This window comes from Macrotis lagotis, chromosome 1, assembly GCF_037893015.1.
Source record: "Macrotis lagotis isolate mMagLag1 chromosome 1, bilby.v1.9.chrom.fasta, whole genome shotgun sequence".
Lineage (NCBI taxonomy): Eukaryota > Metazoa > Chordata > Mammalia > Peramelemorphia > Peramelidae > Macrotis > Macrotis lagotis.
In genome coordinates this window covers 162,645,428-162,661,061 of record NC_133658.1, presented here as the reverse complement: position 1 = coordinate 162,661,061, position 15,634 = coordinate 162,645,428, and the positions used below count along the sequence as shown (strand labels likewise).

General features: G+C 33.5%; 1 protein-coding gene across 4 annotated transcripts in view; it reads left to right on the top strand.

Moving 5' to 3' along the window:
• SYNDIG1 (synapse differentiation inducing 1) overlaps positions 1 to 15,634 on the top strand; it is a 305,302-nt gene that overhangs the window by 29,196 nt on the left and 260,472 nt on the right. The window contains exon 1 of one of the 4 annotated variants that reach the window (XM_074209317.1): positions 1,333 to 3,357. The exons of the other annotated variants lie outside the window; for them this stretch is intronic. The gene's annotated coding sequence lies outside the window, so the exon portion shown is untranslated. Of the gene's footprint in view, positions 1 to 1,332; positions 3,358 to 15,634 lie in introns of those variants that run through there. 4 annotated transcript variants of the gene reach the window in all.

Below are 15,634 nucleotides of genomic sequence, written 5' to 3'. Positions count from 1 at the left end.
TCATCTGGTAGAAGCCAGAAAGGGCCAAAAGGTAAACTAGAGCTTTCATATACTTTGGTACATTCAGGGAGGAAAAAACATCTAAAAATGAAAGATGGAGAAAAATTAGAAGATACACCAGAAGAAAATCCAACAATAAGAAGTACCTTTTTAGGGCTACTTTCCACCTTCAATGTCCACCTAAACCACTTAACAGTTTCTGGGTCCCAAGAAACTGTAACATGTACAACAGTCACACCCCGATGTAGTGGTCTACATCAAAAAATGTAACATTATATTTAGAAAATAATTGATATTTTAGTGTGTCTTGTTGTTCAATCATGTCTAACTCTTTGTAACTTCATGGATCCTGCTGTCAATGGGGTTTTTCTTGGCAAAGATACTGGAGTCATTTACAATTCCCACCTCCAGTGGATTAAGGCAAAGAAGTTGAGTGACTTGTCCAGGGTCATGTAGCTATTAAGGCCAGATTTGGACACAGTGCTCTATGCAATGAGACATCTAGCTGTCCATTTTTTTGAATATATAGCCAGATATAAAGAAACTAGAAACCAGAAGGCATTTTTCAGTACTTGAAAATCCTCTTAATTCAGAATTTCAAAATAGTGCCTCATAACTATGTAAAATTTATAAGTGGTTTAAGGCACATGTTATCCCTTTTTTATATTGTAGAGATAACAAGGTAGCCACTCCTCTTTTATATAATATTTCATGACACTTAATTTCCTTTATGTTTGAAAGACTTGCCCTTAATTATTTACATAATTTGGTGTTTCAATGCAACACCAGATGCTTTTAAAGGTAAAATAAGGGACTCCTTTTCTGGAGGCAATATATAAATTATTCTGATTGGAACTTTGCATTGTGCTTTCAGAAGTCCTGGATGCTTTTCTTTTCTTTTTTCATTCATTTTGTTTAATAGTATACAAGTCTCTTAACTTGACATGCTGCTCAGGGAGGTTTATTATTCTTAAGTTGCCTCTCCAAGGTTTTTCTTGTAAAGAGTTCAGATATTCTTTTAACATGACTATTTCTTGCTTTTTTTTTCATTCGGTCATCAGCTTATTTCTACTTTCAATCCATTGCTTTCTCTTTCAGTTCCTTAGAAGCAGCCCTATTAATTTATTATATTATACTAATTAATTTGAATATGTAGGTTATTTATTCTGCCACTTTCTTCTCCTAACTTCTTTCAAAATTATATTTTTTCTCAGAAAAAAAATCTTTCAAAATCTTCATATGATCACATACTCTTGTGAATCCACAGAGATGTATGTTTGGTCATGAATTGGTTTAATTAATTTTGTCTTGTCATATGTATTTACATATATTTAATTTTTTTAGATGTCTTAGTGTTCTTTCTCATTCTAATGTGTGTTTATTCTCTATAGATTTATCTTCTTTGCCTCTAGATTTTTAACTGAACTTTCCTTCATTGAAGATTTTTGGTGGTTTCATCCTTTTTTCTTAATGATCCCATTTGCTTTCTGTTTTCTCCTCCTTTGATGTAGATTTGAACTTAGTTCTGGATCTCAAAGTTAGATCAGCCTCCTTCCTTATTAGAGAATTTACTTTTGATGGGCTTTGTTCACTGTCCTAGTAACTTCATTTGTACCAGATGGATTCTAATCCTCTCTCTTTAGACCTAATACAGCCCTAAATTCTATTCTAAATAATGGTCCTAGATCACTCCTGTCAGTTCTCTGGTTGTGTTACTGGAGAAATTGTTGCCACCAATAAAGACTGAGACCTCTTGTGAAAGTGCAAGAATTCAGGTCTAGGCTTAGAGTCAAAAAAGCTGAGGATTTTTATTTCCTGAACCTGCAAAGTGTAGGGATTAAAATCTTTTTTCTTTTACTGAAGAGACAACAGGGTGTTAGAAAGAAACTAAAGGACAGGGTGAATAACAAAGGACTACACAAGGTGCCTGAGAGAAAGAGTAAAAGGAAGGCATCCAGAAGACCAGATTCTTCTGAGAGAGATTGTAAAGGAAAGGAGACCTTAAACTTGAAGATGGGTTGAATACAAAGTTTTAGGTGAGATTGCCTGAGGGTAAGGGAGGAAAGAACAGAGGCCACAGAACTCCAGTGGCCTAGGCCAGAAGCACCTGGTTCTATGTTGAGAAAGTGGTCATCCTACAAAGGAGAGGAAAGGAAGAGTCTTGGGGAGTGGTTTAGCACTTGAATCCAGGTATTCTCTAATACATAAGTCACAGGGACAGCCCTCCAAGGATTGGTTTAAGTCCATATTCTTTACTTATGGGTGAGGGTCTATGCTCTAGTCTTTCCTGTCCCAAAGGGTATGACCTTTAAATCCAGCATGTCATTTACTGCATCAACTGGAATGAGTTATAATCTATGTTTTTGCAAACTTGGGGGGAGAATTGTGTAGTTGGTCATTCATCTCACAAATTCTATTAATTTAGAGATCCCTAGTGCAAGGTAGAAAGTAAGTCTTCTTCCTAACTCTTATGCATTGTCCTCCTCAATTCTTGGTTGGACAGAGTTAAAAGAATATTATAATTATTTCTACATCTGGCACATGGTTCCTAGTATTTTAGAGAATTTTGGGGAAAATTCTTGCCCTTCTTTGGTCATATGATGCCTAATTTTTCCAAAATGCCCCCCTCTCCTCATCACCTCCCAGATTCTTTATAAAAAAAAAAATAATAGGGGGTGGCTAGGTGGTACAGTGGATAAAGCACCAGCCCTGGAGTGAGGAGTACCTGGGTTCAAATCAGGTCTCAGACCCTTAATAATTACCTAGCTGTGTGGCCTTGGGCAAACCACTTATCCCCATTGCCTTGAAAAATCTAAAAAAAAAAAATAGGGCAGAGATACAGTTTAGTAAAACTAATATTGACACATGTAGTGTTACAAACCTAATGTCTTATCCCTTAACTAAGAGGAAAAGAAGCTAATTCTAAATTTTTGGAGAGGTGAATTTAAAAAGATCCAGGATCTAAGTTAGATGATACAAATTAATATATAAAATGCTCAAAAATGAGAAAAAGAGGAAACAGTTCTGCTAATAAGGAAAGAGAGTATTATCCAAAAAGACCTATCCTGTATGGTTTCACCTATATAGGAACACCTTGACAATGTTAGATGTTAAAAAATTATATGCAAAAAGTGGGACAGGGATTTAGGGGGAAGAAAACTAAAAGAGTATACATGTGAAAGGATGCACAGTCCTGTCAGAATAATATCAGGGATGTTCAAGCTCATAAATTATAGCAAAAAGCTAACACATGTTTGTTTTTAGGTATCTTTTGGGGAAAAAGAAGAGTTAGACAAAATACCTTTGGGTTCCTGGGCTGATGATAACTAACTGAAGGAGGACCCTGCACCTGCTTAAGTATGATTTTGTTTCCACTTACTTTGCAAAAGTCAATAATCATTGAACTTGCAGAGATAGAGTGAGTATGTCTAATAGGAATGTGATGTCTATGATAAGTAAATAAATAATAATAGAACATCATTTTTGCTTGTTCAACTCAAGTAACTTCAGTCAGGTGAGCTGTATCTTAAGGTACAGAGGGGAAAAATCCTAGTATATCTGATTGTTGAATCATAGGCTTCAGTGAATGATTTTGGAGAAAAGGAAATGTACCACAGACTTGAAAAGGGCAAGCGACACTTCACTTTTCAAAAAAAGTGAGTAGGTAGGTGGAAGAACATGGAATTTTCCATCTAATGTCTAGTGAGTTTGACATTAATTCTTGGCAAACTTACAAAAAGTATTTTTTAAAAGTCTGTTTATAATAATACTTACAAAAAGAAGAAGGGATCATAAAGAACCAGCATGGTTTTTTTTCAGGGAAGCTCATGGAGGTCAGATTTCAAAAAGCTCTGGGTAGGTTAGAATCTTGAACTAGAAGTGAGTAAAATAAGTTCATTAGACCTAAATGGAAAGTCTTAATGCCTCAGGTCTAAAAATTAATTTCATATGTACAAGAGAAGGTTTAACTACAAAGAAGTTCACCTAAAGAAAAAAAAAAGATTGAGTTTCAACATAATGTGAATTCAGTTTTATGATATTCCATCATTTATCACTCTGCATTTTCATTGATTTGTAATCTTGGATTTCTATCCTTCATCGTGTCTATGTCCTTAGATTTCTTTAATGTTCAACTCAAATGCCATCATGAGGCCTTTTCTGATCCTACTTCCAGTTTGTTTTCCCCATTATCCTAAATTTTTGTGTATTCACTTTGTGAATTGTTTGGTTTTGCTTATCTCTGTACATGTTTCCCTCAACACACTTAAAAAACTGAAATAAACGTACATAAAAACTGAAATAAATTAAATCTAAAATATCATCATAATATGGCTGCCAGGAAAGAATGTATAATCACAAGATGTATTGAAAGGCACTATAACTTTCAATAATAAGGAGGTGATAGACCAATTGTATTTTGTTCTAGATTCAACTACCTTTCTCCACTTCTCAAAGAAATCAGTCATTTGCTGATTGATGTGGTTTCTAGGCTCTATTCTCATTTTTATTAGGACATTTGCTTTAGAGTAATTAAGCTTCCCAAGGAAAAAGGTTATAGATAGTGCATGACAATATTTATTGGTTTTGCCATTATTTAAATGTCAATCTGGAGTTATATCAACTGTCTCATCTTTCTCATCTTTTCATCATTATACTTTTTTCTAATTTACTGTTGATTTTGACTTTTAAGCAAAATATAGATATATAATGGGAAATGACTTTAACATTGGTAGTCATTTTTTGGATATCAAAATATATTACATTTCACTTTATGTGATATTGTTTGTTGTTTGTTTGTTGTCACCGTGTCTGAAACCTTTCTATTCTCCTTTTTAATTTTTCATGATATAAAAAGAAGCTTCTTTGTAATCTAGATACATTTCTTCATTGATTCTGAAAAATATTACCCAGAAATATTATTTTATTTTCTCTTTTATGCTTACTTTTACACTGAAGTCACCTTATTAAAATGTATATTGACTTAATTTGGAGGATCTCATCAGGTTCTTCATAGAAAAATATTGCATTCAAGAATGGGTTATATTTCTCAAGTATTGAGTATATGATATATTGTAGCTTATTCCTACCCATTACAGTTGTCAATAGAGAGATGCACAGTAGAGTAGAATAAAAGATATATGGAAGCAAAGTGAAGTAAAGCTGCATTCAGAGAGGTTTCTGAATAGAAAAGAATATGGGCCAGTCATGTGGAGAGAGGGAAGGATAACTGAAGGACAACATTTAATCACCTATTGTGTAGAGAGCATCATTTGTATGCAAAGTATTAGGAACTTTGAGCTAGGACAAAATTTGGGAAATTCAGATCTTTTGTTTTGAGAACTGTAATAGAATGCAAATCAGTAATTAAAATGAAGGCGACCTATTGTCACTGAGAAAATAAATAGTTTGAATGAAATTAGTTGAGAATGTGTATAGATTATTATCAATGAACTCATGAAAACACTTAATTATTTATTATATGCAAAACATAGCACTAAATACTGGGGATAAATATAGAAAATGAAGATCTATCCATATTCTATAAGTTGATTAATTCAAGTTCATTTTTATATTGATATGTATCATTTGAAAATCATTTTGATTTGGTTCTATTAATGTCTTTTGCTTATGAAAGTCAGTCCCATTACAAACTAAAGCTTGCAGAATTTATCTGAAACATTATATTTTAGTTCTCATTGCTAACTGGTAAGTGATAAGTGTATGTTCATATCAGTGTAGTTCAGGTGTTAGTCTGAAATTCCAGCTTTATCACTCTTCTTTACTGAGCAGTTTATTATTTTGCCTGATGTAAATCTTCCCCTTTTGTTATGGGTTCTTTGATGTGTAAATTTTTACCTTCCCCTTCTATACTCTACACACTGGGGGTCCATTGATTTTTGTATGCCATGCATCTATGTGCTCTGAACATATAGTAAACTGGTTATTAAAATATTTCTATATGTTACTAGCAGGATTGGCAATAGTATATGGAATGAATTCCTAGACAATTTTTATGTCAATGGCTCTGAGCAACTTATTGATGGTCAAAATGAATTGAGTAGATAATTTTCCCAGTATTGTACATGAAATTACAAAGGCCTAAGTTTGAATTCTTCAGACAATTACTACCTATTTGAACTTATTGAACTTATCTGTAAAATGTGCCTAATGTTTGTCAACATTTTCCAGTGGTTGTTGTGACAATAAATTGAAAAATCATTGTAAAATGCTTTTGCAAATCTTAGACTACTTCATAAATAGTTATAAATCATTATTTACTGTCAGCAGATATGACACGTCAATGCCAAATATCTTGTTGTGTGCAGTTGGTTGCTTTGTGATTTGAATGGTAGGAAAATAAAATTTAATTGAGGAAGAAACTGAAAAAATATATAACCTTCTGAATGTAATTCAGATCAAACCAAATAATAAAAATGCTAACAAACTAAATGCTAAAATAATTTCAATCAGTGAACAAAAGCTGATTTCTTTATTTCTATAATTGAGTCGTCATGGCTTCTGTTATCATCTCTTCCATGATAAATGCCCATAGAAGTCCATGGATTAACACAGTTTTTCTCTATATAACTGCAGTGAATGTCTACATAAGCTCTCAGAAGAGTGTGTTAGGTCAGCAAATGAACTCTGTGTAAGAAGCATTAATCCTTGTGACATTTTTATAGTGCCAACATTTCATGCACTAAAACTTGATTAGGATATTTTTTCAAGGATACTAGTAAGATAAACATAAGGTACAAGGAAATCATTAGAAACAGGTTGCCCTTTAAGTTGAGCACAAGGCATTTCAAGGATGTGTTCATTGCATGATTTTGGAAAGGAAGGGGATTTTAGCAGTGTTAAGTTCCATTAAAGTTAATGGGAATTGTTGGATGACTAAATCTTTGAGTCACCCTCCACAACTGTCTGCCTGAATGTCTGAATAAAAATATAATCAAGCCAGGAAATTCAGAATTAAGACTCATGGTTGCTTTTATGCAACCCTTCCCCACAATGAGTCCTAGTATCAGGTCAAGTACTGTTGATCCCATCAATTATTGCAATGCTTATAATGCAGAGACTATTTGAGAACTAAGGTTAAGTTCTGCAGTTTTAAATCTCGGCCATTTTTTTTCTTACATGCTCCAGAAAAAAAAAAAAATCTTTTGCAAACAAAGTCAGTTGACATAAATCCTGGAGGATATTCAAGGAATTTTCTGAAAAGTCCTGGTACTCCAGGTTCAAAGGTATGGGTAATTGTGTGTATGTGGGGGATGGGGGGGGGAGAAACTGCCTTCACATGCCATGCATATCGAAATTACTGAAAACTATGATGTCTTTGGGGATGCATTCATTATTATTACCAACTGGAGGTGACTCCATGGAATGATATGTTTCTTTATCCTCTCAACTAGATTTTCCCCATCTGAAAAATGAGCATAAACAGTTCTTTCACTGTTTGATATTAAAATCAAAACTTATTTAAAGGATATATAAATATGAGCTACTATTTTATTATTAGTTAATGCAATGCTAAGTAATTCAGTTGATGGAGCACCAAACTGGAATTCAGGAATACATAAATTCAAATCTAACCTCAATCATTACTGGCTGTGCAACCATCAGCAAGTCATTTAATCTATTCAGTTTTCTTATATGTAAATTTGAAATAATCAAAGTATATGCCTCACAGTATTGTGAAAATCAAATAATATAATTTTTATAAAGTTTCTGACTCACATTAAGCTTTATATGAATGTTAGTTATTATTTAGATAAATGTTATAATGTGGAAATTCATATACTTAGAATTTAATGCATTCTTTCTTATATCAGTCAATTGTCCAGTTGCAAGCACTATTTTTCTGTAATCTTCACTTTACTTGCCTGGTAATTGGTATTCTCTGATGAATTCATTCTCAATATACTCTGTATTCCCATAAGATTAGGTACTCCCTTCCCCACTCAGATTACTCCAAATCATTTTATTGTCTTACACTCCTCCTTCTTCATACATAGCTTTGTTGAATTTGCATAATACTTTGCTCAAACCATCCCTGTTCCAAGTTTTATTATTTCAACTCTTCATATGAAGAAACTGAAGCTAAATGGATAAAATTCTGAACCTGATGTCAAGAAGACCTGAATTTAAAATGTCAGACTTCCTACCTTTGACTTGAGAAAGTAATTTATCCTTTTGACTCAGTCCTTCATCTGTAAATTGGGAATAATAATAATACTTCCCAGAGTTGATGTGAGGATTAAATGAAATATCCATAAAGCCATGAACACAGTTCTTGGTATATAGCACATAATATTTAAGTGCTCATTATCATCATCATCATCATCATCACTGTTATTATTATTATTATTATTATTATTATTTAGACTAGGAGACATTAAATAATTTTTAAAGTAGTGCTGAGATTCAGATTTGAGTTTTGATCTCAAGTTCATTCCTTTTCCCTCCCATTAAACTATAGCATAACGTATGCTTAAAATTTGAACTAATGTTTTATACTTCCTGAATTATATGGTATTATTCTTAAAATGGTAAATATGCTAATATTCAAAAAGCAATCTTTTTTATCAGTTTTAATATTTTTGGCCAGTTGATGTTGCTCTGATTTGGGATTCACGGGACATGGATTTCATTTTCATCTCTTTCATAAAATCACAAGATTTGTTTTTTTATTTCATTTTCCACAAAGTAATTTTAAAACAATTTTTGATATTTCTTAGCTTTTGAGCTCCAAATTCTACCCCTTTATTCCTCCATCTCTTCCTTCTCTTTTTTCCTGAGACAGTAGCAATTTGATATAGCTTTTATACATGCAATCATGTAAAACATTTCCATATTCATTAATTTGTGGAAGAAAATTAACAAAAATAAAGAGAAAAATAGCATGTTTTGGTCTATATTCAAACACAATCAATTATTTCTGTGGAGGCAGATAGTATTTTTCACCATGTGGCTTTTGGGATTATCTTGGATCATTATATGTTGAGAACAGCTAAGCAATTCATAGGTCTTCATCAAACAATATTGCTGTTGTGTGTACAGTGTTCTCCTGTTTCTGCTCACTTAGTCATATAAGCCTTTCCAAGTATTTCTGAAATCATTTTGCTCATAATTTCTTATAGAACAATGATATTATATTATAATCATATACTACAATTTGTTCAGCCATTCACAAATTGATAGATGTCTCCTCAATTTCTATTTGTTTATCCCCCAAAATAGTTGCTATAAATTTGTACAGATAAGTTCTTTCCTCGTTTGTTTTTTTTTTTATCTTTTTGGGACACATAACTAGTAGCAGCATTGTTGAATCAAATGGTATGCATTTTTTTGCCCTTTAGGCATAATCCCAATTTGCTCTCTAACATAATTGGATTAGTTCATAACTCTACTCACAGTTTTCCCACTTCCCCTCCAGCAGTTATAATTTTCTTTTTCTGTCATATAGCCAATCAGTTAGATGTCAGGAAGAATATCATGAAATCTATGAGTTAAATAGAATCTAGAACTGGGGAGTTGCCTGACTGTGAGGAGAAAATGTAATTCTGGGTAATGTTTTCCCAGAGTGAGATCAAAGATTTCAGACAATGATTTACTGCCTCTTTGTGACTTCCCTTCCCTACCTCCTAGGCTGAGGAATAAGAGGAATTGACTGAGAATTTGAACTCTTGATCCTTTCTCTACTTAGATATCTCCTCCATGGAAGATCACATGTTTTACCTCTGATTTGGCTCCTTGTATGCCAAGGAGTAATTTTTTTACTAGTATTAGGATTTTATCTTCATTTATTAGCAAAACTGAAACCACTTTTATCCCAGTCAACAGTCCTTTAAATCCATTTAGCTATCTCTCAACTAGAAATCTCCATCCCTCTAAATCAACCTCTCCTTTTCCTCTTTTGTCTTTTTCCCCATTGAAATCATTGTGTATGGTCTCATTATCTATTTAAAGATACTCTTACTTTTATTAATATCCTTAACAATTCAATCAAAGCAGTCAAAATTGCTTACTGCTGTCTACAAATGAATTATATATGTTTAATTGAATGGGAACGAATAAAAGAAGTATTAGAGAAACTAATTCATTTGTTGTTGTATAGTTAAAATCATAGACAGAGCTAGAAGTAATTTAAAGGTCATTTAGTCTAATATAGTTATTTTATAGCTGAGGAAATTGAGATAAACAGAACCCATTGTCATAAACTGCAGAACTGGGAATTGAAAGTAGGACCTTCCTTTCAAATCCAGTATTCATACCACAGCACCATGCTGTCTCTCTGTATATGTTTCTGAGGGGGAAATGTCCAATAGTGCAACTGAATCTACATTTTGGATTTTAGATTTCAAGCTAGAAGGGCATTTGGAGGTCACCTAGCATGTCCCTTTATTTTAAAAAAATACTGAAAGGTTGAAGAGGTTACATGACTTATTCATGGTCATACAGAAGGTAAATTTTGTTTTCTCAGAACTGTTGACTTCCTTTTCAGTATTTCCATGTAGAATTTAAAGGCATCAATCCAAGGTGACATGCAGTAGATCATGCGCCAATCCTGAAATCAGGAAGACCTGAGTTCAAATACTGTCTCAGAACTTAATAATTACATCACCCTGGGCAAATCATTTAACCCAGTTTGCCTTAGTTTCCTAATATACAAAATGAACTGGAGAAGGAAATTGCAAACTACTTCAGTATCTTTGCCAAGAAAACCCCAAATAGGGTCAAAAAGAGTTGGACACAACACCAAAGACTGAACAATAGCAATCCAAGACGAGGTATCCTCAGTCTTCACTACCTTATTCTCTTACATCTATGTCTGGTTTAGTTCAATTTGACTTCCTTAGCACCCATGAAGTCAAATTACTCAGTCTTTATTAAGCACTTACAGTGTACCAAGTATTGTACTAGGTGCTGGGAAATCACATATAAGTTGAAAGACAAACTCTTCATCAAGGAGTTTATATTCTTTTTTATATTAAAGATTTTATTTATTTATTTTGAATTTTACAATTTTTCCCATAATCTTACTTACCTCCCCCCACCCCCCCACCACAGAAGGCAATTTGTCAGTCTCTATATTGTTTCCATGGTATACATTGATCAAAATTGAGTGTGATGAGAAATAAATCATATCCTTAAGGAAGAAACATAAAGTATAAGAGATAGCAAGATCAGACAATAAGATATTAGTTTTTTTTTCTAAATTTAAAGTAATAGTCCTTGGTCTGTCTTCAAGTTACACAGTTGTTTCTCTGGATACAGATGGTATTCTCCATTACAGACAGCCCCAAATTGTTCCTGATTGTTGCACTGATGGAATGAGCAAGTTCATCAAGGTTGATCATCACCTCCCCATGTTGCTGTTAGGGTGTACAGTGCTTTTCTGGTTTTGCTCATCTCACTCAGCATCAGTTCATGCAAATCCCTCCAGGCTTCCCTGAATTCCCATTCCCCTGGTTTCTAATAGAACAATAGTGTTCCATGACATACATATACCAAAATTTGCTAAGCCATTCCTCAACTGAAGGACATTTACTTGATTTCCAATTCTTTGCCACCACAAACAGGGCTGCTATGAATATTTTTGTATAAGTAATGTTTTTACCTTTTTTCATCATCTCTTCAGGGTAGTGGTATTGCTGGATCAAAGAGTATGCACATTTTTGTTGCTCTTTGGGCATAGTAAGGAGTTCATATTCTTTTGCATAAAGGCAATGCATAAACAGGTGAATAAAAGGTGGGGAAGGAAAGAAGAAAGTACCCATGTTATGATGAAGAATGATAAATAAGACATGGATGTAGATAAATATAGCATTTGTCATTTATTGCTCAAAAGTTAATTTAAGAATCCTATAAGTAGTTCATAAGAAGGAAATGTGACAACAGGCTAGGGAAAACTAGAAAAGTTTGTAGTAAAAAGAATCAGAAAACGATCAGTGCATTATTGTCCTTCATGCAATTATAGTGAAACTGGTTTATTCTCATTATAAACTCCTGGAGCTACCACCCTCAGAATATTTCACCTCTCCCTGATTTCCTTCACTTCCAGTATGCCACCCAGGATACCTGAGATTGCCAGGTTGAGTAACAATAAAGGCAACTTTAATCCCCTCCAAAGCCAACAATATTGTTCCCTATGCCCCTCCTATCTTCTATCATAGAATTCTCACATTTCTTTCATCTTTTGTTATATGGTTCTCTCCTGTTGTCTTCAAGAGAAGATGTGTCACAAAGGAAGGACTCTTGGATTTAGTATACTACATTTGAATCTTACTTCTGCTACTTGCTATTTCATTGACTTTGAGCAACTTATTTATTTCATATAGACTTCATTTTCTTCATGTACAAAAATAAAGGAATTGAACTAGACAACCTTAGAAGCACATTCAAGCTCCAAGTCTATGATCCAAGTATATGCAAACATTTTTCAAAGTTATAATAGATTGTGAATTGAAGAACTAGAAAATGCGTGGGAAGGAAACTTGTTCAAGAAGTTATTTTCCCTATATAGTTCAAAAATCAATAATTTCAGTGGTTCAGGTAGTTTTTTTTGACTGATAGATACAAACCCATATAGTGTGGAGCATAAAAATTCACCACTTTCCAGCCTCTATGAACTTAGGTTGGTCTTGAGTTAACAGATGCTTTGTCCTTGGCTAGGTATATATTCAATAACTCTAAGCTCAGAGGGGAATTTCACTGTGACATATAACTGTTATCTATTACTGGCACTTATTATAAGGTAATGGTTATGAGTAGACTGTGATAAAAGTCTTGACAATAGTACAATTTCTTTTTAGTTTTTCACATAACAGACAAGTTATACTATTTTAACTTATTTTCCAAAGCCCCAGGGGTGCTCCATTGTTCTTAAAATACAGTAACATCACTACTCTTTTTGAGATTGAGTTTATGGAAAGTTGACTAAAATTGTAATTTACTAATTCAGCAATACTTTCATTAGTGCCATTCACTCAGGGGCAAGGGAGGGGAGGGGAGGGCAGAATACATCAAATCATTCATATTTTTTCTTATTGAGTTGTTGAAAAAGAGACTACCTTTGGTTTGTTTCTTTATTTATCACATATAAGATGATAAAGGCTAATTTTCACTTCCCAAGACCAATATTCTCACACTTGATGTAAAACTATGACTAAGGACTTTGCCCCCTGGACTGTTATTCATGTCTCTATATCTTCTAGGCAGATGAATATGCTGCTGATCAAGCAGAACCCAAGCTTTGAGCCTGGGTGCCTGTCAAAACCTTACTCTGCTTTTTCTTCTGATAAACAACTGTCCTGTCCTTTTTTTAAATAAAGATAAACTTGGGATATTCTAAATACTAGACTATAACTTTTGCCTGATGGTATTCTAAGACTTAGAGACAGAATAGTCTCTTGTGGGGTTTTCAATAACAATCTGAAGAATTTTTTTGTGGCAGAAACTTTCCCTTATCAGAACCTTGGAATGTACACTCACTTATTATCTCTGAGAGAATCCAGTACTTTTGTAAACCATTTACTTTCTCCTATAGGTCAAACAATTGAAAAATAAGATTTTCTCTTATAATTGAGCATTTTTTTCCTAGATCCTGGATCTAATCATTTCTCTTACTTATTTTTGTTCTCTCTCTTGAAGTTGGTGAATATTATAAAAATTTGCAAACTCTTTCTTTTATTTTTTGGCAAGGTTAATGGGGTTAAGTGACTTGTCCAAGGTCACAAAACTAGAAAAATTTTAAGTGTCTGAGGTCACATTTGAACCCAGGTCCTCCAGATTCTAGGGCCAGTACTCTATCCACTGTACCACCAAACTGTCCCTCACAACCTCTTTCTTAATACTCAACTTTTGATGTTTTGATTTTTGATCATAATTATAATATTTTTACTGAAATATATAAATTTTCTTGGAATGTATGAAACAACCAAAGGGTTTTCCAGGTCAAGACTGTCAAGATTTTTATTTCTATTAATGTTTGAGATAAATTCATTCAAAAAAACTCCAGTGACTTTCTCCTCTATTTAAAACATTGTGTAATAGTGTTAACTTAGGTGTGCATGGATATGTATGTGCATTAAAGAGACAGTGAGACAGAAGCAGACAGAGACACAGAAGTAGAAAAAAAGACTCAGTTGACTTTCAAGATCTTCCCAAAAAAACAAAGATTGCAATCATGTAAAGTACTATCACAGGGGTCAGGTAAGATTTTAGTAATTTACTACTTCAAAGCTTCCAATGCTTAACATAGGGTCTGGTTTGTAGTAAGACCAACTCATTTTATCTATGATGAAATTGAATCTCAGACAGGTTAAATGATTTGGCCAAAATTCAAAGCCTGATTAAGTACAGAAACCATGACTTGGATCCAATTCTTCTATCTTCTCCTTTAATCCCCTTTCCACCATGCTGTGTAGATACCTTCTTATTCTTTTCACAGACTTGGTATAGGGCAGAGAGAAACTTTGTCAGCCTAGAATTTTGGAATTTACATCTGGAACATTCATAAAATTCATCGTATTTAATGCCTTCATTTACAAAAGAGGAAGGTGATCTCCCAAAAATAGTAAGTAGTTTAACTTGCCTAATTTCACAGTTAAATAGCTGGAAAGCAGATACCAACCATTGCACTCCTCCATGATTCTATTGCGGATATGATTTACCTAAGGTAATATAGTCAATATGTGTTAGAGATGAAACCTGAACCCAGTTCTCTCTGACTCTGAAGTTCATTCCTTAGCCATTTTGCCTCCCTTAACTCGACATTCCATTTGGTTAGGATAGAACTATGGAATCCACTCTGTATTCCTATTCATAATAGTTCGTCTGCACTCTCTCATAGTAAACTTAAAATCTTATTTTTCAATCAGAAAGCTCACCTAATATGGTCAAAATTTTTATCTTAGATGAAGAAACAGGATGAGAAATTGTGATCTGACCAGAGCCACCTTGCTTGATATTTACACAGCAGGGAATAGAAACCAGGAGTTTAATGTTCTAGTGCAATGTTCTTTGGCAATAGAAACTGTTTGGTTTTTCATTTTGTTCTGACTTGCTTACCAGTTTGGAATCTTTTCAATTCATTAAATTGAAGATATGCATAGAATGATATATTTTAGAGCTGAGAAGGATCATAATTGGTCATTTACCCAATTGCTTTATTCTAGAGACAGAAACTGAAGCCTAAAGAGGTTAAGTGACTTGCCCAAGGATATGCATCTATTTATTAGAAAAGCTAGCATTTGGATTCTTGTCCTTTGACTCCATAGCCAACACTTTCAATTGCATCAACCTGGTACTCTTATCTTTGTAGTAATTTATCTTGACCAATTTATTTTATAGGTGAAAAAAGGAACATACAGAAAAGTGGATCAGACTTATTTAGAAGGTAAATCAGTCTTGGAATTTAAATTCTAACCCTTTGCCACCAAGGGCTTTTGCTTCAAAAAACACATTGCTCTCATATCTTTGGAACTATAAAACATACTCAAAGCAAGAATTAGTCCTATACTAAAATGAGGGATTCCAGAATGCTCAAACCATGGGAAATCTAAACCCATCTGCTTCAAAAGTATGAGTCATAATGGTCTCAGAGTGAGAACTTATATATCATTGCCTCATG